At 36.0% G+C, this 27,784-nt stretch overlaps 1 long non-coding RNA gene across 1 annotated transcript in view; it reads left to right on the top strand.

Moving 5' to 3' along the window:
- The window catches only part of LOC107305733, a 97,724-nt gene that overhangs the window by 22,084 nt on the left and 47,856 nt on the right, over positions 1 to 27,784 (top strand). The window contains exon 3 of the long non-coding RNA XR_001551880.2: positions 12,300 to 12,454. This is a non-coding gene — a long non-coding RNA (uncharacterized LOC107305733). The remainder of the gene's footprint in view (positions 1 to 12,299; positions 12,455 to 27,784) is intronic.

The following is a 27,784-nucleotide window of genomic DNA, read 5'->3' as shown; positions in this document are numbered from 1 at the left end:
AGGAGAAGATGAAGAAATTTCTTGGTGTGAGTGCAGGAAAGAAAAGATTTGCTCTGAGAATGTTTCAGGTAGCTGAGGAAAAGGGCTTTTAAGGAGTGAGTCTCAGAATGAAGAGGAAGAAAGGAGGGGAAGGAGTGCTTTTAAAAGGAGACACTGCAGCTAGATACTGGTGGGAGGGGAGGTGGGGGTGACACTTGAAATGGGTTGGATTGGACAGTTGAAGACAGTAGGCAGATGAGTCTAATAAAAAATGCAGAGTATGGGACAAGAAAGGAATGGAGATGGTTGCTGTGCTGAAGGCAGAAGCCATTGCAGAGAAGATACACAAGGAGGGTGATTATTTTGATTTACCCAAATGGTGAATATTCAGTGACAGATGAATTTGCTGACTGTGGGTCTTTAAACATTCAGTGAAGGATGGGCCATACTGAAGGGGCTGGTGCTTGCTATCTCAGCAGGGTACCTGAAGTTTTAAACCATAGTATCTTAGTGCCTTGGTTTCTCACTCTATAAAACATGCAAACAGAACAAGAAAGGGCTGTAAAGCAAATCTTATTCTGTTTTATTCATGTAGTAAAAAGGAAAGAATGCCAAAAATTAAATTAAAAAAAAAAAAAGGAAAAACTGTGTTCTTTCTCCCTGCTAAGATTTCTTTATGAAAATGATTGTCTTCTATCTCCATTATATATTTGTATACATACAACATATATCTACATATATATACCTATAAAGCTGATTTAAAAAAAAAATACCTCAGGAGGAAAACAATCAGGCTATTTAAAATACAACCCTGTACTTTACACAAGTGTTTTGTTATATTATAGACTCTGATTTTGAATTCTAGTCATATTTTCTGCCCGTTTTCCTTTAAATCACTTGAGAGGAGCTAGAAACAAAATCTAAGTCTATGAAACAATTTCTTTACAAGTTAGAAAGCTGCCTGCATGGTGCTGCTTGATGCAACGAGAAAGGTGGTTTTTCTGAGATGAACATTTTCAGCATCTAAACTCACTTCCCCAAGCAACCATCAGATGGTAGCAATGCTTGTTTGCTATCTACCATGGACTAGATTCAAGCTGGGATGCAGAAAGCAAGGCTGTTATTGCCAGTCCCTGCAGCCACCCAGTCGCCTTTTGAGACTACTCTGATGTTAGCATTTCAGAGGACACTAATGCTGCGGATCGCAGTGTAAATGCTGAGGTAGACACTATGTAAAACAATCTGATCTTATATGCACAGAGTTGTAGCCAATAGCCACATGCATGAGGGAACAGATGAAGCCCAAGGGAAATGCAGATGTCCTGTCCCTGGTTTTGTTCTCTAGATTTTGGTTTGCTGCAAAGAAGGACTCTGAGAAATAAAAGTAGCAAGAAAATTAACTTGGGACCTTGAAACTAACTATGGTAGAGACTCTCAGGCAAATCGATCTAATGTTGCAGAATGGTGATGGAACAGACTCCTGTAGCATGTAGGAGTCCTTGGTGGAGTGATAAAAAGCTTTCTTATTGAAGGCCTGGCCTGAGGTCACTGGAAACAGCTTCCACTAGGGAAACATTTTGTCTGCTTCATCCTTGAAGGTAAAGGCAGTATTCAATGCCTCTGGCTTTAAATGTCAAACAGTGAGACACCTAAGCCAGACTTCCCACATGTGCTGCCCGTACAGCCCACAGAGTGATAGAGACCTGTCTGGAGAGAAAAACATTGCCCACACCTAGAATCCTGACCTAGGGTAAGAGAAATCAGCCTGTGAAGGTGTCTGTTTCTCTCTACTGATCAGAAACGGATCTTGTTCAATTCACTTAAATGTAGGTCCTAATTTTAGGTGTCTTAGTCCCTAAGAGTGCCACTGAAAGGCACAGTTACCAATCCCTGTTCTGCTTTCTCTTCTAAGCAAAAAACTAAACAAAACAAAACAAACAAAAACCCAAACCAAAACAAAACAATAAAGAACAAGAAACACACTCCTCCCCCTCCCCCACCAAAAAAAAAACCCAAAAAAAAACCCACAACAGAAAAAAATTATGCATTTGGCATATAGTCACAAATATCTGAAATCACCATGTTCAGATCATTAACAACTTCAAATTAATTGATATTTTTCTAATTGCTTGTGTTAGCACATTTCTCCTTTGATATCAGTGCTATTTGGACTTTTATCCGGAGTCAGAAGGTATGATTGCTCACTAGTTCTATTTTTTGCTGGTCTTCACATGTATTCCCTTAACATGCCCCCCTGAAATAGAGATCTGATTTGGTTTGGTTTCTTTGAGGGCTACACGTTCAGGTTTGCTTTTTCTTGCTACTTGCTGTACTTGCTGTGTCTTCTTGGGCAAAATGTCCCTTTGATTCCCCTCCAGCCCCTGCCCTTTTTGTCTGAAAATGTCTCCTGCACAGTCTTCCCAGGGTGGCAGCTTCATTAAACCTCAGGATGGATGCTTCAGGCATCTTTAGCGTTTGAGACAACTAATTCCTATCAATAAATTACTAAACTGTAGCCCACTGTCAGACTTTATGATGGCAGGTGTACTATATTTAGCAAAAATAGATTTGGCATGCCTGATTACCTGTTTAGCCATAGTGTCTTCTAGTAAGCTCTCGGGGAAGTGAGAATATCATTCTAGAACAAGTACATTTTTTTTCCTGTCAGCATAATCAGACCTATGTCGGCTTTGATCCAGAGAGCTTTTTTTTTCTTTTTCCCTGAGTCACTGACATTGGATTTTTTGACTTAGACCAGGCTTATATTTTTGGCATGTATAGTAAGTCTTGACAACTTCTTAAATGTCATTTTGTATTTGTCTAGTATACCCTTTCTTTTCCTTCTAGTTTACTTTGTTGTTGTTGTTTCTAGTTTTTAATTTTCCTCTGATGTTTTATTTCTTAACTGGCCTTTGTATATGCTTATAATCAGTTGCAGCATCTGGGTGTGGCCATGAACTGGGAGGAATGGAAAGAGTCTGTGTTGGTTGCACTTGTCCTTTATCCTTGTCACAAAGCAGCAAACCTTATAGCGTCTCCTCAGGGCTGAACAATATGTTGTACCTCCCCAGCTGTATGTGTTCACTTCTTGAGCTGCTGCTCCAGCAAGTGCAGTGTATGTTTTGACAAACCACTAGCATTTGTTTGTGCTAAAAACCCCAACAAACAGGTTTCAACAAAACTTCTGTACTTCACTCTTCTGCACTTCCTCTAGGTGTTCCACGGGATGGACGGAAGCTATGAACTGTCTGTCATGCTTATAATTAGCTTGCAAACCATATTAAAAACAAGAGATGTATTTTCAGTGTGATTGAAGGAGGCCATGAAATGGTTATTCATGGCTAGTAGTCAACATTGAGAATAACTGTTTCATATAAAAAAAGCAGGTGTAATACAAAATATGAAGCCCTATCTTCCATTATGTGCCTTGGTGCTATTCTTTGTAAAAGCTGATGAACCCTATGCCATTCACCTTTGTTTTCCACCATACTGACATATGAGATCATTAGTGATACCCTACCTGAGCAACTGGATTATACTTACTGTAATAGCACCTTATGGCTGGCCCTTTCTAAATGCATGCTTTGTGTCTGCAATTCTTTACTGATGTTTTCACCTCATAACCACAGGACATCTCTGCCTGGCTCTTGTTTGGCTAGATAGATTTTCATCTGGATACTTTTCTATATCAGTCATCTGTTCATTTTACCTTCCTTTCCCAACAGGAAAATTAATGATATTTTTGTGTCACAGGTTTTGCAACTTTCTTGTGTTCTGCTTTTTTAGGCTGCCTTTAGTTATGACATTCCACTACCTTATCTCAGAGATTTGTTCAAATCGTGGTTCATTTGTAGTGTGCTGGTTTTGGCGATGGAACCAGCCTAAATGGCAGTGTGTGAGAATGATGCCTACAAAAATGCATCTTGAATATGAAAGGATGTATGGCATTAATTGTAGATTAATAAGCCAAAACTGTGACATTCCAAGCAGAAAATATTTAAGATTGATCCTAACTTCTACTATTTTTTTCTTTAATGGCAGTAAGAGCCTTTTATTTTATTTTATTTTATTTTATTTTATTTTATTTTATTTTATTTTATTTTATTTTATTTTATTTCATTTTCATTTCTGTTCAATTTTTAATACCTATAAACAGGAGATTTCATTCTTCTCAGTATCCTCTTTTGGCATTTCTATGTCCTCATGTCAATAAGCCTGCTTCAGGTTGTTTCAGTCATCCCTTACTGTTATTCTACATGTTCCTTCTTGATGACTTTAAGGCCTTGCTGAATTCCGAGTAATGAGAGAGCTTTCTTTCCTGGAGAAATGACAATTGACATATATCATGGATTTATGCTAAATGCTTTGTCTTTTGCCTGTTTGAATGCAAGGTAACAAGAGAGTAGATTACTTTGAAGGGAAGATAAAGTAATACTTCCATTTTACAGGTTTTCTGTTTGTTTGTTTGTTTTCCTCCTCAATTATTATAAATGTATGTATGACAGCTCTTGCAGATATAAATAATTAACAGGAAGTAAGAAATTCACAACTCATTTTGGTTAAGTATACACCCACTTGCTCAATAGTATAGAAATTTGGAAATATTAATTCATATGTATTCAGGTTGCAAACCTAGTTGTGGCTTCATAGCATTCAGGCATCGCCTGAAGCTGGATAATTTCTCCCCGTGATTTCTCTACCTGGTTGAAACACCTGCAGCTGAACCACAGTACTTCTTTCAGCACTCCTTTTAGATAGCTGAACCAATTTTGATCTTTATTGTTGCAGTCAAGAGGATAAAAGTTTGTATACATGATGCAGGTGCTGATGATTTGCACTATTTTTCTTGTCAGGGCTCATGCCATGATGTGGCTTTGAAACCTCAGCTGTATCTTGGAGCATGAGAGATGTTATGAAGCGACTCTGAGCAAACTTGAGGAAATGGTATTCTTTTCACTTGCGACAAGAATAACACCAGCTGATATATATCATGGCCTCTATTTATTTTACCCATTTTTTTATTTTTTTTATTTTTTTCTGGTGTTGTTGGGGTGATGACTAACATTTCTTTCTTGATGGAAAACAAAATAGTGTGGATAAAACATATTGAAAAGTTAAATCAAAGGCATCTGTGGTTGCTGAAAGCCAGCATTCATCAGTAGGGAAACACATAGGTAATCTGGGAGCTCTTAGGTTTTAGTGCCTTCAGTTTAAATGTCAGACATCAAAATGATATTTTTCCATATCTATAGAATTTAGGTTCAGAGTCTTCTTTAAAAAACAAAATAGGCAAACAAAAAACACCACCAACAAAACCCGGCTTTCAGGTCCCATTGTTACTGACCTCTTTCAACCTCCAGTCAGTTATGCAGCGTAAATGGGAGAGCTTTTGATGACGTTAGTGAGGGTTGATGCATGAGTGAAGAGCAAAGCGTCTCCTTTGGGAAAACGTGCTAGGCCAAGGAAAGCTGCAGAGACAGTGAAAGAGGTGATTCATGGTTTGAAGTTGAGAGCTATTCAGAATTTTTTTTCAAATAACAATAAAAAGAATATGATGTAGAGACTGAAATCTTATGAAAGTGGCATGCATCTGTTCCTGTCACAATACAGAAACACCCAGAGCATTTACTCTCGAGTAAAATAACTCAGCTGTGTGCCAAGAAATACAGAGAAAGATCACTTCCTTTTCACTCTTGGCTACACTCACCTCTAGTTTCAAAAGACAATGCTTTTGGAGGTGGGGAAGTCCTAAGGATAGAAAAAATGATATACACTGGCATTTGCCAGCCCAGGGCAACTTTTTCCAATCCTGTAAAGTTATAGGTTATATCAAGTCAGGTTTATATTTTGTATTGGGCAAACTTGATTTTAACTGGGGAGGATTCTCAAATGGCTTGAACTGATTCTGTGGTAAACATAAGCCAGCCTTTTTTAGCCTTTTTTAGCTGCTTAATATAGTTTATTATGTAAGTGTTGGTTCACAATAAATCATTGTACTCTATAGAAACTAGCTTGAATCTAGTGCATAAATATTAAATGGCCTCAGGAATAGAGACATTTAAAGCAGAATTACTGAGTGTGGTTTTCCAGATCCACTGGGAAATCCAAAATCCCCATTGTGATTTAACGACCAACATGCACTGTCATTTGTCGTAATGTAAATCCACTGTAACTGTGTTGAAGTCAATAGAGTTATTCTAAATTAACATTAAAAAAAAAAAAAAAAAAAAAAAGCCTACGAAATACAAGCAACATAATTGCCAGAAATTCTATCCATTAGGATAGAGAAAGAAAATTCTACACCTCTGCAGAAACAGGAATAAGTGGTAGAAAAGTGAAAAATTGCTGTATCTGCAATAATTGATGATCTGTAGGCTTTCTATATTACCAGCAGCAGTCTCTTGCAGATAGGCATAACATGATCATGGTGTGCCTCAGTTTCCCAAAACCCATCTTACATTTGTACAGGTTGTCTTTTTATGTAGGGGTGAGAGAGACGTGAGCCCCTAGGAAATGTAACTCAAGGATTCCTCTGTGATTCCACCAGTTATGCTAGAGTCCTGCTTTAAGGACCAAAGTGCTGAATCTCCCCAGCATTGCCTTCATGAATGCTTGAAAAGCAAGAATATGTTTTCTTTCCCCCCAGAGCAAAGCTGGCCACTGAGAGAGGGCAGAGAGTAGGCAGAGTGACCTGATCAGATACGGAACTAATGCTCATAAGCTGAGGTTGAAGTCCTGGCCCACAAAGCTGTTTCGGTCAGGTTGCAAAGATGATGTGAAGAGCATCGCACTGATGAAGGGAAAGCTTTCAACAGTGCTAGTGCAGATCCTGCCTAGAATTTGAGGCGAAAAGAAAGGGATGCAAGCTGAAAAATAATGTGTCCTTTCATCAGTTCATTTATATGTATGTTTGTAAGCAGTTAGGACTCTGCTCAACCCAGCAGGTTATAATGTATGTTGTGTCCTGAAACCACTGTTTGAAGCCCAAACAGAGATTGTGGTGCTGTGTGGTAGCTTCACGGAGTGCAGAAGACATCATGTCTGAAATCTCTCCTTCAGGACATGACCACTGACTTGATCTCTGCCCTCAGTCACAACTACAGGGGACAGAGGACAACTTTGGGACATGGCACCGTATATTTGAGTGCTTGATTTATGAAACACAGCGAAGACAAACAAAAGCTGGAACAACTCATTGATAGAAAAACTCCCTATGCTTCAGCTCAAAGACACACCTTTAAACACAACCTCAAAACATTTATTATAGAACAGAACAATTTGTATTGCATTCATTCAATGATGTTTTCAAAGGACTGTCAACCTCTGTCTGCAGGTACCTTTTCTTACAACATATCATCTATAGTATTCATTCCCCCCTCTCCTCCCACCCCTTGGTAACCATATAAGAGAGATATGCATTACAGAAAATGTGTATATGTTTGCTTCTATTACAGTCATGATCAAAAGTCTATGATATATTGAAATACTTGCTTTGTACAAATACATCTGTTATGAGAGGGTTCCTTAACATAAATGGTGTATTTTCTATAATGTGCTCCGTCTAATGAATGGTTCAGCAAAGGCACAAGAACAGAACTATGTGGGGAGAATGCAGTAATTTCTCTTTAACATGCAGGAATTCTGAATACAAGTAAATGCATGCCAAATTTTATTGCTTCTAAATCTGAATAATTGTATTTCTGAGCTGTGCATCTGGGTAGATAATAAAGCCACAAAACAATTTAATGAAACATATAAAAAATCAAATGACATTACTAAATATTATAATATGCAGAAAATATATTTTGCATATTGTCACCTAATCTTTCATCCACATTCTAACAAATAATGCAACAATAAGTGAAAGTCTTATTATCCATCTAAGTAAATTGAGACCAAATTCACCTTGTTTCCTTTTCTTTATGCATGTGTGTGTGTGTATGTGTGTGAACATAAAAGTGAGATTGATATTATTGCTTTATGTTTATGGTACATTTTTTTCCATAATAACTAAGGTGACAAATATGAGACTTTTTTTTTTTTTTTCCTTCTGTTTGAATCAGTCCTCAGCTCAAATTTTGATTATGTTACATAGTCAAGCACTTATAAAGGATAAGACTTGAATACATGGCCTATCTTGTTACCTCTCATTTATACATAATTCTGCAAGAATGAAAACTGGAATACCACAACAAAAATGAGGATTCTCATATATAAATTCACTGTGTAAAAATCATAGATCTAAGTTGCTTTGATCATTCCTTATAGCTGAAGGATGGATATCGGCACCTCAGATGGCAATGCTGCTGACTCATGCCAGACACCTATTTTAGGATGAGGTGAACTGTCCTTTGGATGGATTTGTATATCTTTCTGTTTGCTGTCAAGGAATCCTAAATGACTAGCTTAGACTTAGATGTCTAACTTTTCAAAGACCAGGTAAGGAAGCCAGAATCCTATCTAAAGAGGTAAAAAAAATGCTCGCATGATGGAGGTATCTCTCTTGTTCTTGCAATGATTCTAGCACTATGATTTATTTTACTCTGTCATGGAAGAGGTCATTGCAGAGTTCCAGCTGATTGTAGTGTCTGGATTTAAAGGACAGCAGTCTGAAGTGTCTACTGCAAAATGTCTTTTGCAAAGGTGAGCCTCTATCATCAAAAGTCATGCAAACAGTAGGAAAAGGACTTAGTATCGCAAAGACCAGAGTATGGTAATGTCCTGGCTTTCCTCAAGGCAGCTGTCTCCCTTTTTTTCCTTGTGACGCATTGGCCCAGATTTTGCTTGAACAGAACAGCTTCTCATACCATGAGACAACCCGTTGATGTCAGTGAAGGAATCTTTCATTCATCAGGTGAAAGTCAGTAAGACTCCACCTTGTTTCAAGAGAAGGTAGCCAGATGTTTTTTGATACTTAATTTCTGACACCTATAGAGAAGGATTTTCCCCATCACCTCATCCACCTTCATGCTGCTAGAAGGAAATTGGCTGTGTTCTTTACTATCTTCATTCCTACATTAAATATCAAGGTCAGAGTCCTGAAGATGACTTATGGAAAGGTAAATTAAGGACTAATAAACACCATGAGCTAATGAGTGAAAAAAAAACAAACAAAAAACTTGTCTCCTCGTGAAAGAGGGAACTGTTCTCAAAGAATATAGAGGCTTTGTACTCTAAGGTGTTTTTTTGTACTAAAGCCAGGACTTTTTTTAGTAAGCATACAACGATTGTGGAACAAATTCCTGTAAGAAGAAAGAACCATTGTATAGATAGTAACTCTTCCCACTTTAGGTGTCAAGTGCACTTCTTGATTCCTTCTGCTGTTCTTACAAACAGTTCACATAGAATAACATACTCAGTTTAAAAAAGTAGGATTTTCTTCTGAGAAGGAGTAAGAAAGACCTAGACATAACCAATTCCACTGTCCACATTTCATAACTTGCTACTGAAATGAGCAAAAAAAAATGTTTTGGGAAATATAAATATGCAGAAAAAATAGAGATTAGGAACTGCCACATATAAATACTATACAGTGAAATGGTGAACAGAATAATTAATGCATATAAAAATATTCCGAGTCCTTGATTTAGGAATCAAGTGCCTGCAGACAGATTTTCCTCTTGTTCATACTATTATTATTGTTCAAATAATGCAGAGGAAAACTCAGCCCTTAATTTGTGAGAGGAAGTTTATGGGATAAGGAATTTGATTTGACTTCAAAGAATGTGAATCAGTTCTTTCTGTTCTGTTGTCCACTATTCCATTTCAGTTCAATTCTCTTGTATCTAAAGCTTTCTCTGATAAGGTTTATCTTTATATCCTGCTGCAGTACCCCTAGATTCACCATACCTTTGAGATTTCCTCCCTCCCTTTCTTTCTTCTTCCTTTCTTTCCTCCCTCCCTTCTTTTCTTCTTCTCCTCTTTTCTATCATTCTTCCTTATGCTTCTTCCCTCCTTGGCTTTCTTCTTCCTTTACTTGGAGGACCACTATCATAACCAGAACAAAAACACTGTTAAAATAGCCACTGTTAAATCTCTGATGCTTGAGCTAAGCAAGTTATACTATGCAGTACATCCAGAGGAGATTTATACATCAGATATCTGGTGTATATACAATTTATTATCTCATTTAATCTTGATAAAAATAAAATTGCAACAGGATAAGACCTGGAATGGAATAGCTACATATTTCTAAGTACATATACATACATATATATGCATGCATATATTTAATATATAAATAAAATATAAAATACATTTAAAGATGTATATAGAAAACTATCTTAATAGTTTAAACCACTGTGACTTCTTAATACTAAGTTGAACTTATTTGAAAGTGTAGTGATGATCTTATATTTTGTTAGTATTTTAAAACATCAGCCTTCTATTCAAAATTTAAGGCATACATGAAAAATATACGTCACCTACCTTTTAAGTGTAAATATGGGTCACTGTGTACTTACTGTATACCTAAAATCAATATTAAAAATCTTGTAATTTTCACTTTTGATAGTGAGAAGGGCAGTGAACATCTCATTGTTCAGTCATAGATTCAAATTTGAATGTTTTTCTGACGACCTGAAAGAGAATTTTTTTGAAAATAGAGCCACAAAATATTATAAATATTGAGATTCTCCTCCCATAGTCTTCTCCACCCAGATCAATTTTTAGATGCTTGACTGGAAACAGATCCATTTAGAAAATATTTCCCATAGCTGTAAAAGCAGCATTTGTAGCTCAGTTTAATGGACATTGTAAATTTAATGCAGGCTTACTATGTAACTTTAATACACCTGCTATTTTCCATAATTTAGGTATATCTAATTCATCATTTTCTTAACCATTAAATTTTGGAAAATACTCCAGTGGAAATTAAATGGGAGCTATCAACATTACCAGAATTTGTGAAGAAAATAAGAAAACTTGATTTCTCTATTGCAAAGTGTTGTATAATGAGGGAATGTGGCAGAAATTGGAAAGAAACTGAGCCATTTTTTCCCCCTACTTTTGATTTCCATTCTAAACTTCCTTATCTGTACATCAAAAGTCTCATTTAACCTGCTAGATCTGAAGTGTTAAATATTTCCAAAAGCTGTCTTAAAAGCAAAGAAATTATTCAAAATTCTATTTAGAAATGAGGAAGTTAAACAGCTTGTAAACCTGAAGTAAAACTGATTTCAATGTCCCATTACACAGAAGCATAAAACACAGAATAAAAGGAAGTCAATGTCTTCATTGAAAAACTGAGAACTGTGATACTCACTCTGGGGTCACTGTTTAGAAAAGAGGAAGGTTGCAGACAGTTTGGGGGATATTAATAGAAGAAGTTGAGCTTATCCTTTCTTCTTAATAGGTGAGAGAAAAAGCTTGGCATTTTTTGTGCCTGCCGTACAGCTTTATGATATTAGGAAAAGGGTGAGATTCTGTAATCTAAGGTGGAATTTATCCAGATTAAAAAATGTCTCTTTTTTTAGATACTTAGCTTTACTTTCATTTTCTTTCCCTTTAATGCTAAATGGGTCACAGGACTTACAACCTGCTCACCTTTTAAAACTATTTATGCTTCCACCTGCTGCCTTTAATAAGCAGCAGTGATTGGAATTGCTTAATATTTCAAGCAGGAGTTGGGGTGGAGATATTCTATTGGTACGTAAAGAAGCAACACTGGTCTCACTGGTAGCAGGAAGATCAGTGGTTTAGCATCAGACATTATATACTTGGAGGAAATAAAAAAAATCAGGAAAAATATAAATAAAAGAGAGTGCAAAGTTTTATTGTCAAGCGCGTCTGTCACTTCATGAAACCACAGCTATATATAAGATATATGTGACATACTAATAGGAAGTAATTTACCCAAGGATGTTTTTGTGCCTTGAAGTGCCTTCAACATTTCTGCTTTGAAAACTTTGCAAGTGTGTATGCATCAGAGCAGTTACCGAGGCGCTGAAGTTCCCAATTTGTGCACAATGTGACTTTTATAATGCTATTAAACTCATCTCATGGAAAGCGGTGTGCACAAAACAATGATACATGAGATCTCAAGGAGGCTGCTGAGAGGGGGGAAGGATGGAGTGAAGAGAAAGCTTGTATAAAGTCACTTTGAGAATGCACCTTCCACTCCAGAAACCTTCTGTTTATTCATATTTGAAATTATTTGTTGCACTTTGGGCTGAGATTCATGCTGTTTTCATTTGCTACTCCTATGTAATAAATTGTTTTTGTATTTGTTTTTTGTTTTTTTGTTTTCCTTTTTTGTTTTTTGTTTTTATTTTTTATTTTTTCTTTTCTTTTTTTTTTTTTTTTTTTCTCTCTAACTTTAGAGTAAACATAATGTTGATGAGATGCAGCAGACTGACAGCCCTGGCAATTGAACTCATGCATTTATCTCCATCATGGGGCAACAAAAGGCCAAGACTACCTCTTGTCTTGTGAGCTCTAACTTGAAGGGATGGCCTCAAATAAGTACTCAGTACCTGTAAGTACATTGGTTGTGCAAACAGCTGCAAAAGCTCAGACTTTTTCAAATGAAATCTGACCTTTCTTACTCTTGATCCTATCATAGCTACCTGCCCTGCTCTTTTTCTCTCTTGCACCTAGACAATAAAACTTGTGTTCTTCTGTTACCTGCTGGAGGAGTAACATCCCCATGGAGCCCTATTCTGAGTTCTGGTATTCCAACAATGTTTTTGGAACAATAAAATCTCAAATTATGCAATTGCAAATGGTATTTGCACGGTAAGACAGATTTTTAGCCCAGTGGAAGCCAAAGAAAGGGTACCAGGTTAATTTACTGCAGAAGACATGTGAGATGGTCATAGACTTGGGGAGAGAATACAAGCAGATTTTCCTTTGTAATACGAAATCCTTAAACAGTGGATTTTCTTTGTTCATTTGTAAATATAAACAGACAGGGAGAAAAGACAAATAAACTTCTCTCTCCAAACTGAAATTCCCTGAAGGACAGAAAAAATGTGGGAGGTGAAGGTCAGTTCAAATAGTTCACTGTGATAAGCTCACAGAGTTTAATTCAGAGGAGAACTACATATAACTTTTTAATATATTGGAACAATGATTTTTTTAAGCTATTGTGAAATTAAAATCAATGCATCCTATGCAGAAATTACTGCTACGGAACATTTTGTCATCATTTGTTTTTCTTCTCTCATGAAATTTCCTTGAAAACAATATTTTTAATGCATTTTGGAATATGAAGTTTTTATCACCAGGCAAACATCCTAACAGCGTTGGTTTGTAGAGATTTATATGGCACTGACTATGGCTCTGAAATATTCTGCCCAGATTTAGGCATCTAATCTAGGAGGACAGTTTCTGTACATTTCTGTTCATGATAGAGAAAGTGGCAGATAGAGATGCCTCCAAAATGCATGCCTAACATTCAGGTCTAACTTTCTGATCTTTTCTCATGATTAACTTCAGCATAGGAAGTTCTGCACAAATGTGTGCAAGAACTTCTTTACGGTGAGGGTGATCACAGAGGCAGAAAGAGTCCAAAGGAGGCAACAAAGATAGTTAAGGTCCTCGAGCATATCAAGTACAAGGAAAGGCAGGGAAACCTGGGACTGTTCATTGTGGAGTAGAGAATGCTGAGAAGGGATCTCATAACTGCTTATAAATACCTAAAACACAATGGGTGCAGACTCTCAGTGGTGAGAAACAGTAGAACAAGGGGCAACATGCAGAAACTGGGACACAGTTTTTTCCTTCATGAAGAGCTTAGCATACATTTCCTTAGTCATGGATCTGATCATACTGGATGTACTCAGCCTTAGAGTGAATAGCTAGGAAAAAACAAAACTCGGTACAAACAAATTCAGTTGGGTTTAGACATAGCGGTATCTATTTTGGAACAGACACTTAGCTCTATCCTTTGTTAGTCTTTAGATCTGATATGGGTCAGCAGCAAATAAACTGTCTAATATTAAAGCAAGAAAAAAGTGGTGGAGGAAAATGAACCATGACACTTTCTCCTGAGGTGGTGAATAAATACAGTACTTTTGTCCCTGCCTCCTTTCTCCTAAGGACACAGCTTGGGTGTTTGTATAGAATTTATCTAACCCAACACCTATTTCCTCACACTCCCCTTCTATTTTCTTAATGGTATTCAGGGAGAGTCAGACTTCTTATTTTTTATACAACATCAAGATGTTGTATTAAATATAGGATTTGAGACTTGGCAAATCAACAAGCACATTGTACTCTGGTGGAGACAAAAGGTGACTGAACAGTTTAGCTAGACAAAATACAGGCAAAAGTAATGCTCCACAGTAAGAGGATTGCCAGCTCTATTGTTGGGCCCACAACAGGAACCAACATATTGCAACATTAAATTCCCATCTCACATGGAAGTTATTTCAGGGAGAAGTCTAACAAGCAAACTGCGCCCACAGTTTAATCCTATTGTCACCCTGATGGATTTATATTTGCTGCTGGGCTGTAGGGGTGGAATGAGGCCGCTTTGTTATTATTTCAGCTGTATTTACTGGGGAAAAAAACCAACTACCCCAGAGTTAGGTGAATATGACTACTGCTACCTTTACATAGTCAGAAATTTATTTTTTGCTAGTGTAACTATGAAAAGACTAAAATTATATCTTAGTTATGCAGAAATTCTTTACTCAGAGATGAGAAAAATATTTTCAGCAGTAATTAAGATTTGTGAAATAACTGGGTTTTTTTTCTTTTTCTATTTTTGGCCTACATATGTTCTTATGACCTCAACTCATCTCTTCACCTTTTTTTTTTTTTTTTTTTTTAATATGTACTGCAGCTATCACAACAGTACACAAGGTCAAGTGTACTAGTTATTATGTATAATGCATTTTCCTACGTTTTATATCTTGGAAATATCTGTATAGTTCATATACAGGTATATACTTTCACTGTAACCCTGAGATGTGACATCACTTGGACATCAGGTCCAGAATATATTTGAGAGCCTTTAGTGATCCTTTCTTAGCAGAAGGATATTTAACTTTGTGAGTGCAGAAATGTAGCTACATCTTTGGATTACCATGCAGGTGTACTATAGATTCAGTTTAGTCAAATCTTCAGCTGATGTTGATTGGTATAATTTGACTAAAGTCAGTGTTACAGCAATTTACATAAGCAGAAAAAACAGACATGTAGCTTTCCTGAAAGTGATTGTTTCTCTGCATGTTATTTATGGCCAGAGAGAGTGATTAACACAAAAATCAGGAGTTCTTGTTATTATGTTGATATAAAATGTAGGAGTTTTAGAGATGGCCATAATTTCTTGTACTTAGCAGTTTCAGGGAAGTTTCATTTGGGAAATAAATAAACTAAAGAACAAAAAATGTTTGAGGATGAAAACAATCTCCTTTTTTCCCTTGTTATTTATTTAATTAATTTTGCATGCAACATTTTTTCTTAAATTATGCAATTCACATTTTCACTTAACTGTATTTAAGGGGGAAAACAGAACAACAAAAATTCCAATCACTTGTGAACACTGCTTACTCATTTTCCAGCCAGTTTTATTGATGGGAAAATCATAGAATCATAGAATGATGAAGGTTGGAAAAGACCCACAGGATCACCCTGTCCAAGCATGAAATAGTTCTTACTAAACCATGTCCCTCAACACAACATCCAAACATTCCTTGAACACTTCTAGGGTTGGTGACTCCTCCCTGGGCAGCCCATTCCACCGCCTGACCACTCTTTCAGAGAAAAAGTGTTTCCTAACGTCCAGCCTGAATCTCCCCTGGCACAGCTTGAAGCCATTCCCTCTAGTCCCATCACGAGTTACACAAGAGAAGAGGCCTACCCCCCAGCTCACTACAAACTCCCTTCAGGTAGTTATAGAGAGCAATAAGGTATCCCTTGAGCCTCCTCTTCTCCAAAGTTAACAATCCCAGCGCCTTGAGCTGCTCCTCATAAGCCCTGTGCTCCAGACCTCTCACCAGTTTAGCTGCCCTTCTTTGAATGCACTCCAGGGCTTCAGTGTCTTTCTTGCAGTGAGTGGCTCAAAACCAGACACAGTACTCAAGATATGGCCTCACCAGTGCTGAGTACAAGTGGACAATCACTTCCCTGTTCCTGCTGGCTATGAGACACATCCAAATGCTGACTTCACCCCCTTGTTTGATTGTATCAGGTTAGCATTTTGGTTGGTACTATGGATCTTCTTAATGCTCCTCATTATGTCTTTTTCATAATGTGTGTGTTTAATGTGTTTTTTTTTGTTTGTTTGGTTGGTTGGTTTTTGGGTTTTTTTCTTTGTTGTTTTGTTTTTATCCCCTTGTGTGTGTATTATATTTTTTGCTGCTCCATACTTTATTCCATACAGATGGAAACAAGAGCTTGTCAGCCTGACAGTCTTTCTCAGTCTTCTTTAAAAATAATCTCTTTAAGTATTTCTTGATCCAAAATTGCCTTATGCTCTTTGGAAAAAGGAACATTTCTGTTTTTTAAGTACAAAGAGTTCCTTTCTACAATTAGCAAAAGCACATTCAAGGGTGGAAATCTGATATACAGTTCTCAAAAAAGCTCAAAATATGCAAAATATCAAGCGGTCCTGTTTGCGTAATTCTGGTGCTAACAAAGTTTTTTTATTCCCAGAATACATTCCTTCACATACATTTGAATCCTGTCAATTAGAAGTGAGTGCTTCTCCCATTTTATGTCCTACGTGGGGTCCTCACTCTCCTTGTTATAAGCATGTTTCTGAATTCTTGCTGCTATCATCCCTAACCCCACCATGGGATATTTGATCAGAAATTATTATAGTTCCTAACTCAAAGGCTCAGTCACCTTTAGTGTGACTAGAGCTGTTTAAAAATTATTAGTTTGGTATTTATTTCAAGTAGAGCTGGATTGTTCTCCAGAACTCATTCAGTCTGTTCTAAAGGACAGTCAACAATAACATCATATTCAGGATGCAAGAAACTTTTAGGACCTGATTCTTCTCTGTTAGTACAGTGTGAATGCCTTGAATTATTTGTCACTGCATGCAAGCAAAGGGAACCCTAAATTTTCAGGGATGTCTAAGCTGTCTGAGTTCCCCGTGGAATCAGGAAAGGGAAAGAGCTGTAAAGAATTGCTCATGAGAACTGGGTATTATTCAATCTCTGCCATAATGAAAACTGCTTGCCTAACTTTTGAGACAACTGAAGTCATCTGATGTCAAACCCACATGTAGGATGATGTCTACATTTTAAGAGTACTTTTAAAGAAATGTAACCTCCTGTTATACCTACAAAGTGAATGTTAATATCTTAGGAAGGGTATGTCTGACTTTGATTTGTAGAAGATTCTGGGGTAGTTTCCTTCTTAATTATTTCAGTATTTATTTACCTGAGTAGTGAAGATAATCTCACCAGGAATATAATTTTATCTGATATTTATTCTGTGATTTAAGCCACAACACAAGTGAACGTCATAGACTCAAACACATATTGAAGCCCAGCATCCTACATACATTTGGTCCAGGCTGCCCAGGGAGGTGGTGGAGTCACTAGAGGTGTTCAGGGAATGTTTGGACGTTGTACTGAGGGACATGTTTTAGTGAGAACTATTGGTGAATGATTGGAGTGGGTATACATTGTTACATATTAACAATATAAAAGCATTTATAATCACATTTTGTTAGGTACTGTAAAAATGAATCAAATGGTGCAATTTCTGTACCACAGAATTTGCAGCCTGAAAGAAAATATGTAACAAAAGTGTCCCAATAAAGAGATGAGGTTGGTAAGAGGAACAAAATTTGTCGTACAAAATCCATAACCTGTCAGCAGTAGCAATTATAAGTCATTCCCTGATATTTTTCAGTGCTTTAACACATTTAGATGACAGTCTCTAGACAGGCTAATGCCAGTGTAGGTGAATCATATAGGGTATGAGTGCTTGTAAGCAGACTTGCTATATTTGGGTGAATTAATGTTTGTACTATGAAAAAAAAAAAAAACAGAACAGTATTTGCTTTGAAAATCTCTAAAATGGAATTTGATTTATATTTAGTAAAAGTCATTGTTATGGAAATTAATTAATTTACATTTATCGTGCAGCAGTTAAATAAAAAGCTATTCTGCTTTTTCTTAAATGAAATGTATTTTTTCAGTGCTTCTATTCAGTTGGGTCTAGTGGATTTGACTGGAGAAAAAGCATACCACGACAGAAGAAAAAAGCATATCTATTTCTAGGAAAGTTGTAATATGTAAGGCTAAAAAAGGAATAAAAAACCTCAAACAAACAAACAAAAAAACCCACAAAATACACCCAAACAACAGAAGTCTACTCTGATTTAGGAAACAAGCCTCTCACTCGATCAGCATCATTGAGGCACTCATGCAAACTGCACAGATATTCTGTCTTGGTGCATCAGAGAGTAGTAGTCACCTACTGAGAATTATCCTGCAAATGTGAGCTTAGGAAGAGCCTGAATGTGTGCATCAAGAGCTGATGTGACCAATCTAACAAAAATATGTAATTTTATCTGATATTTATTCTGTGACTCAAGCCACAAGACAAGTGAACATCATACACTCGAACACAATGAAACCCAGGATCCTACATACAGTTTGTCCTAACTAAGACAGTAGATCCAGATCCTGTTGTAGGATCATCTGTACTGCACAAACTGTAGTTTGAATCCTGTAGTCCATAAGTGAAGTATCCATCTACAGGAAAATCACATATGACAAATGTAGCAATAAAACTTACTCAGGAAATGCACAAAGCAGAGACTGACTGACTTGCATTTTGGATAACAAGCCAATTCAGTAACAGGGAATTCCCCCTGTGTGAAAAGGCAGACATTGTGCTACCTGGTTTCCCGTATGAACACAGCTGTACATGTTGACAAAATAATTTGTATTTGTTTAATGAAAATAATAATTTTAATTTATTTTCTGTGCAACACTGTATATTAGTATAACCTAAATACATATACTAACTCTGTTTTATAAAGCCCCCAAAAGAAGAGCAGGCAAATTGGTTTCACTTCGCTGAACTGTTACTGTGTACAGTATGGCCTTCTCGAGCGGATATGAGTCAGCCTGAACTCATAGCTGTTCAACAGCTGTTCAACACCATGCTCATTAAGAATGTGATTTGTCTGTCATATTTTAGAATTTCCTAGCCTTTAGGTACCTATTTCTATACACAGTGGACACAGTGGAGAGAACTGCACTAACGTAGATGGAAGCGTCTACCTGTTCATGAGAAACTCACATTTTCATTTATATTAAATCTCCATGCAGTATGTGTGAAATATGATGGACATAGACTGAAACTGTTCGTGTTTGTTTAATTACCACCACTGAACGTATACACTGGTCAGTTGGAGTTGTTTCAGAAACAGTAATTCTGTTAAAGCCAGTTGCTCAATAGTTTGCTTGGTGTGGACTCTCCACTGTCTATGGAGAGATGGCGATCTATGAATCATGACATTGATTTCTTTGCTTGTGTGTTATATATATTCTTCTCCTCTGCCCTCTAAAACTATTGACCACTTACTCATTAAAAGTGAACTAAACAGGTCAAATTAGGAATGGGTTGCCTATTGTAATGGAATCTCTCTCTTGATTTTCTCTGGGTATCATCTTACTATATTTAATAAATAATAGTGACAAACTGCAAACATCATAGAAAGTTGCATTGATTACAATATTAATTCCAGTGTAACCAATATATACATACTTTTTCTTTAATTTGGGAGAAATTAATACAGCAAAGGAATTGAACATAAACAGAGCTGGGATCTGCAATTCATTTTTCTTATTTACTATAAAATTGAGGCTAGTTAAGTTTCAAAAATGCAAATGAAGAAATAAAGTCTGTAGCAATTTTCCAAGGCAATATCTAATTGGATATGTATTTGTTTATTTTTATCTATACTTATTCCTGTTAACTTTTGTTTTTGTTTTTTTTTTTTGTTTTTTTTTTTCTTTTTTGTTTCTTTTTTTTCCTTCCCCCTGGCAGTCCAGTTTTATTCCTCATTTTGTTTCTTCTCTTTGTAGATCTGTGTGTTTTTTTGTTCTTTTACTTTGATATGCTCACACTTATATGCTTTTAAGAAATAAAGTACAATTCATGGAAAAGAGACAGAACAAGAGAATAATTAACTTCTTAGAGTCCTGTAGTCTATTCTTGTTTCACTGTCTACTGAATAACTATCACTCAGACTAGATTTCCCTAAAGCACGTGACTAGCTGTATTCACAGTAAACTCAATGGCAATTCATTGAAGTCAGTGAGATCAGATTTAACCTATCAGTGATTACTCTTGAAAACTTTGTCTTTAATCTCCAATAATTTCTGTTGACCTCTGTAAGAATATTCTCTGGAAGGAAACTTTGACTTCTCTAGAAAACAAGAGCAAAATTAAGATACCAGTTCTTAAGTTCAAGCTGTACACTCAGAAGTTTAAATATGACTCTTGAGTAGAGATGTTGGTTTCATTTGTTTCTTTCTTTTTTTTTTTTTTTTCTAACAAGAATTACATTCATCATCATAAGAGAAAGTTTAGAGTGAATTGTTCCATGACATGAAATGTATATGGCCCGAAGTATTTTTACAGGACTGTAATTTCCAAACATTTTACTCTTGCCAACACGCTTCACACATGGGCATCAGTTTGGAGAGAGATAACACAATGTACTTGCATCAGAAAATTCATCTGCAATGCAATTCCTTTCTGTTCCACAGAATCATCAGCATTAAGAAGTCAATTTTCAAACCACATATAAAGACTTTGAATATGACACTCCTGAACCTGCTGATATAAAACCTATTATTATTAGGTCAATCATTTCCCAAATCAGTGACAGATATTCAACACTGTTTTCAGAGATAAATGTATAGTCTTCATTGCAGCTCCTCTTGTTGGCAATTTCAGTAAAGAGGCCAAGAGGTGAGTAGTCTGCAGAACTTGTTCTCTTTTTTCATGCCTGGGGTTGACTTTTTTTAAGTTAAGACCATTTAGAGAAAGTTTGCCCTCTCATAGCCCTTTTTTTTTTTTTTTCCTTTCCTTTTTTTTTTTTTTTTCTCCCCCAAAAGTGGCCATGTGTATGAATTTTGAGCAACCAGCATCACCCATTGCTAAAGGGCAGGAGCTAACCAGGGAAAGGTCATTTCAATTCACAAAGGACTTTGATATTTCAGAATAGCTGACTTTGTTATGAACTGAAAGAGAACCTCACATTTTGAATTCTGTGAGTAAAAGTAAAATTGTCATGGTCCTCAGGAACCCCACCAGAAGAGCCATCCTGAAGGTATGAATAAATGCTGGATGCTCTTGGTAGGGTGGCTGTACAGAGGTTCCACAAGATTTCACATTATAAATGACAAGCCACTTTGATGAATAGGAAGATGAGGAGGTGCCAAAGTGATTTGGAACTGAAGCTCTGATGGATTCCAAGCTTTTAAAATTCACTTCCATGCAAGGAAGCACAGTGGGTTGCTGGAAATCCCCATAGCCAAATAACAATGGAGAAAAGACAAGTGATCAAGGAGAAGTCAACTTTTTAAATGAAGCCCAGTCACAGTTTCTAGCACAACGTTGTCAACATTAACTCATTATAAAACCTTTATATTTCCATGGGTCATCACCTCCTAAAGGAATGACATATCCTGGAGAATTTCCAATGAGCAAGAACTCAAGCATGCTTCTAGATGTTAAGTAATTTTGAAAATTTATTGCTCTTCTATGTTAGCTGCCAAAAAAATACATTTAGGTGACACCTGAAGCACAAGGATCCACCTTTAACAGTACATTTTATGCTTCTTCATTCTTTAGTTTGTTTTTAGTAGTAGTTTGTTAGTATACACATGAAATAGCATACACCCATATAATATACCTTCTATGTTGTATACAAGGTAGATTTTTCTTCTTTTTTTCAGAACTTTTTTTTTTTTCTTTTCAGAAAGTGAAACTTCACAGAATCATAGAATCACAGAATCACAGAATTATAGGGGTTGGAAGGGACCTTCAGAGATCATCAAGTACCACCCCCCTGCTAAAGCAGGTTCCCTACACCAGGTCACACAGGTAGGCATCCAGGTGGGTCTTGAATATCTCCAGAGAAGGAGACTCTACAATCCCCCTGGGCACCCTGTTCCAGTGCTCCATCACCCTCACAATAAAGAAGTTCTTGCACACATTCATTCAGAACATCCTATGCCCTAGTTTCTAGTTTCATTGTATGCTAGATGAATTATAGGTATGATGAACAATAAGTAAAGATTTCTTAAAATGACATTTTTTAAGCTGTTTCTTCTAACACTTATACATGTCTAAGACATGGAAAAGAAAAACAAACAAACAAAACAACAAAGGAAAGGAAACAGATCTGTGTTAAGGTCCATATGTGAACCAAATCCTTCGTCTTGATACTCCTCCTGTAGAAGCCTCTTTATAGCTCTCACATCTCACTGAAAATACTCAGGTGCTCAGGTTGAGAATGGTCTTTTTTTTTTTTTTTTTTTTTTAAAGTCTGCCAAGTTTTTCCTGTACCAGCCTTCAATTCTACACTTTTTAAGTATCTGTATCAAGACTTCATTCTTTGGAAGAAGAAAGCATACTTATTGCAATTCTAAGCATCTCCTTAACAAGCCCCTTTATAAATGAAGATTATCCATTACATAATTGTGATTTGTAGTTTTCAGCTAGGAAGTTGTGCTAGTTCAGGTACTGAATGAGGACTTCAAGAATGAATTAGATTTAAGAAAATTCCTCTTCCTAATTTTTAATTCCTAATCATATTCCTAATTTATCATTATAATAAGTCTTTAATTTTCTTGTTCATTCTCTCTCGTATTCTTCCTTCTTCCTTTAATCTAGACTGTTTGCCACAGTTCTTCTACATTAAAAAAAATGCTTTATTATAGACAATCTTTCAATTAACTTTCCTAAATAAAATGACTGTATTAAGCAAAAGTGTGTATAGTAGCCAATAAAATGTCAGATAATATCGAACACAGACTTGGGCTAAACTTGCAACCCAATAAGTTATTATGTGTAGAAGTTATAACTTGATTTTGAATAGAATACACATGTATGATGAAGCCATTTTATGGCTGAGTGATTGATTGTAGCATTCTGAGCCATCTCAACAAGATAAACTCAGATAAAGGAATCTGCTGATATTTAAGGCTTGACAATTTATTATCCAAAGACTACTGTAAAAATGATTTTATAATTCCCTTCATTTAAGTGGGTTTTTTGAGAGTAATAAAATATATTTTCCAGAGTAACTGACTATGATTCGAAACTATTCTTGCTTGCTGGTAGTAAATTACAGTAAGAAATATAAATGCGATAAACCAAACATTACTGGTGTCCTAGCTTCTTCCTGAAGCTGTTGTGTGGAAACTAGTAAAATGAGAATGTTTTTCTCTTAAAATGCTAAAATGCTTTTATTAAACCTAAAAATGAGTTCTAGGTAACTGGAAATGCACCATAATGCATCAAGCCAAGAATTTATTAGTATTATAATTAATATATTAACAGTGTAACTAGACAAATATTGTTAGTTCATAACTATTACAGAAAAAAAATAAAGAATACCACTACCAGTTAAAGAAGAAAAAAAAAAAAAAAGAAAGAAAAAAAAAGAGTAATATAGCTATGCAATTATAATTATACACACATTTGTACTTGTGCATTTTATTTTCCCCTTCTGCTGCTCCTTTGCAACCTAAGTCCTACTCGAGGAAGAAAATAATTGGAGCACATCATCAGTCTCCTAGGTTCTCTAATGAGAAAAGGGTGACATTAATTGATTTTCTTCTCCCTTTCCCCATTTTGAGGTATTAGGCATCAGACTGGTTTTGTATTTCTTCCTTGTTTATAGCTCCATTTTACATCTCAGTTTAGTGTACATACTCTTCTACAAATCATAGATTTTTGGTCTTATGAGGAAACTGACATAGCCTAATACTGAAGACAGCAAATTTCAGCCTTCTAGAACCATCTGACTGTTATCTGAATAATGATCTCTATATATTCCTTACGTACACCAAAAAAAAGCCATAATAAATGTTGTGATAATGTGTTTGCCTGCTGTGACTATTCTTTCAAATGGATTACAGTAAGAAGAATATCAATAACAGACATGAGTAATTAAAAATCACAACAACAAAAGTTTCAATGGAATATGATTACTGGATGCTGAATGATAAACTGCAATAAATGGATAGCATTAAACTAAAGGTGTGAAAAAGAAACAAATTTCATTTCAGTGTCAAATTTCTAAGACAGAAAATATGGATTTTTCCTGAATTGGATGAAATATATCAAGAATTCCAGAACTTATCAGGAATAAAAATACTTTTCATCTGAAAATGTTCTTTTTCTAAAAATATTTTTCTATCTTTTTTCAAAATGTGTGTCTATGTAAAAATAACATTACCAAAAACATCGGGCTTTTCATTCAAAAAATAGTGAGAGAGAAATTACAGTGCCATCAGAATCCCTTCTATATTACTTTAAATTGAACTGAAAATTAAATCAGTCTTGTTCCCTAAATTATTTCAGTTTTGGTGGAACTCTGTACCTTCTTCTAATGCAGTTTGTCAACATTTTTGCTGATCAGATAAAGTCATATCACGTTACTCAATATTTCCTGTTTATGCTGGCTACAGAAGTCAAGATTTAGCTTCATCCTTCCATAATGAAAGTAAGTGAAGTATAATAATGCAAGTAACTGCAATTATTTCTCACTTACTTAGAGGATCTGTCATCTGTATATGTTCTTTTACACAACACACATTGAGACCATTATTCAAACCCTACCATATAAGGTAGCTCTACCCCTGGAGAAGGCCAGCTCTCTCCCTGCTGACTTTAAATGGACCATCTAGCCTCCCAGTTTAAAACTGTATTTACTTTTTAAATAATACAATCACTTTTCAAAAAAAGAAAAAAAAAAGAAAGAAAACCAATTAAGATTTAGAATATGCTATATTATACTCATTTTTATATATATTTATATATATAAATACATATTTTTATATATAGATAGGTAAAACAATCTATGAAATTTACATTTTAACCTTTAAATTATCTAATTAGGAAATAACCTATCTCAGCTTTTAAAATGTCTGAGAGAATTATAATCAAAAAGACTGAGAAGGCAAAAAAATTTTTGATATTGACACTGGCTGATATGAAAACAAAGCCATGCTTTGATAACTAGTGTTTTCCATCTTCTTAGGAATCTAGTTAGGAAAAGAATTTATGCATCTTGTCTGGGAAAATTTTCCTATTTCTCTCCAGCAATTCAGCTTCTCTTAATTAAGTCTTCTCTCTCCTGCTTCATAGCTTTACAGTCTGTAAAATATTTTTCAGTTGATCACTCAACTTTCAGGGCGAACTGTAAAAGAAAAGAGGACACAAGTCAGAAGGGAATTTTATACCAGTGCTACATGTCTTTGAAAAGAAAAAACTCTGTGGAAGGATGGCACAGGAAGAGGAGCAGGTTGTGTGTTTTGCCTCAGAATCATGTAACTTCTGTCAAATGACTTTTAATTGCTTATTCATTGGGCACTGTGTTCAGTGGGACTACTCAGTTGTTAAGCTGTACTGTTTTTTGTAACATTTGCTTATGTAGATACATATCCCAGGGATTCAGAAATGTTCTGAGCTGTCTGAACATATTCAAGATAATGGCTTGCAGCTTACAAAACAAAATGAACTGATATGAATGAGAAACATTTCCACCAGGGGACCTTAGGTCTTTCTTTGGCCTCAGTGTTTAGGCATTCCATTAAGAAGTTGTGAAACGTACCAGAAGCCTCACTTGGTCTCTCATTACTTCATTATGGCTCTTTCTGACTGCCCTTTGGAGTATGACAAGGTTTTATATAGGATGGGTAGCAGATCCTAGAAGCAGTGTCCGGCTTACTTTCTCAAGTGCATGCCTGTTGAAATATGTCATGGTCAAAAGAAAAAAGAGGAGTACATACTGCAAAGCCTGTTACAAAGAAATTCAGAGCACCCAGTTGTGAGAACAGATGTGAATGTCAGTGCCTTCTGACGTGACCTGAGTTTCATATGCAGATAAAGTAGAAGCTAATATCTAACCTATCCATATCCTGCTGTCTGGAAAGACTGAAAATGCAGCTATTAAACTTTGAACTCATCCATAGAAAAGATGCCCTTCCCTGGGATGAGGTCAGCTCTTTTACAGACTCAGGAACTGTGGCAAGTCTCTCAGACCTATAAGTTTCCATTGTGCTGTAGGTAACTGCCTTCTCCTAGGACCTAGGAAATCCACAAGTACCTCTTTTCTGCTACTGCAGATACTCTTAGCTAGGTAACTCTTTCTGAGATGCCGCCTCCAGCCTTTTAGTTCTTGCAGAACCATATTAGACTTTTCTAATCTGATGTGCAGAATCCCTCGACACCTCTTAGATTTTCACTAGGAAAGAGTGAACCTGTCATATAGCTTCATGGACATTCACCACATCCATACTTCAACTAATATTGTCTTCCCTGTGAATGATACCACTTTATCATGACTGTCTGAAGATAAAACTTGCTACCATCTAGGGAGGCAGTTATAAAGATAGGCTCTTAGTCTTTTCTGGCCTGGAAGGGGAGGGACGAGTAAATGCTGCATTTACTAGGAATATGAGACAGAATTTCTTCAAGGCAATACAGGTATTTAACATGCTCATCTATCACTAGAATTTGACTGTCACAACAGGAGTAAAAGTTTAAGTCTAGGGATTTTGGGAAAGTCCTGACTGTGGAGAAGTTTAATAAGATGTGTCAAGTTATTAGTTTTGATCAAAACAAACACAGAATAATATTAATTCAGCCCTGTAGGGCACATAGCATGCTGGGAAAAGAAAATCTAAGCTAAAAGGAGGGAACAAATATCTTGAATGTATCAAAGTTTCCTGTGGTAAATAGCCAAAGCTATTGCAGGATGAAGCAGAAGGTGATTCTCTGAAAGTATGGGAGAATAAATATTTTTCACAACAGTTGTGATCACCTGTAGTATAAATCATCATAGTAAATAGGGGTCACATGGATTAATCAAAGTGTAAGCAATTTTATCAGAACCTATAACCCTAGGTTATATTTATAATCAAGGGAGCCAGAGATCAATATATCCAAAGGATTGTTCATCTCATTCAAAGATGGACAGCAAAAGTAGATCAGCTAGATTGCCATCTGGATGTACCAACTTTCTTTCATTGACTGTGAGAGCCTAAACTGACCTGTACGTGTAAGTTCAGATGCCTAAATGTAAGTAATAAAAATCACACCAATGTGACTCTCACAATAACACCAGTCATTTAACTTAATGACAGAGTGAAACAGTCGAAGAGTGTAATAGAAGAGCCATAATGCTGGTCATTTCACACAATGTCCGAAAATTTCAGTTATTTCATGAAATGACTGCTTTCACCATCTGACTGTAACATACAGCTAGAATTAGAAATGAACAAGCTACAACCACATTCTTAGTTACTGCATTTGTGTCTGAATGCAGCTGTGCTCTATCTGCGTCTAAATCTTTTTACATGTTCTTATCGGAAAACTTTGCTATTGCAGTTCTTTAAAAGATAAAAATTTTTGCTGCTCTGTTCTTTTCACTCCCTCTATTGTTACCAAAATAACAATGATTATAAACATCACTTTAAAAGCATGCCATGCTAGGGATAGCTATGCTGCAATGCATCATTCTGAACTACATATATTAGTTTATGGTGAAGCATTTTATATCAGTGTTTACATTGCTTATCACAGACACTGGCATTATAATTGCTGAAGTCAACTCAGCTTAGTTATTTATTAGGATGAGTTTCAC

The sequence above is a fragment of the Coturnix japonica genome, chromosome Z (genome assembly GCF_001577835.2).
Source record: "Coturnix japonica isolate 7356 chromosome Z, Coturnix japonica 2.1, whole genome shotgun sequence".
Classification (NCBI taxonomy): domain Eukaryota; kingdom Metazoa; phylum Chordata; class Aves; order Galliformes; family Phasianidae; genus Coturnix; species Coturnix japonica.
This window is presented reverse-complemented; position numbering and strand designations above follow the sequence as displayed.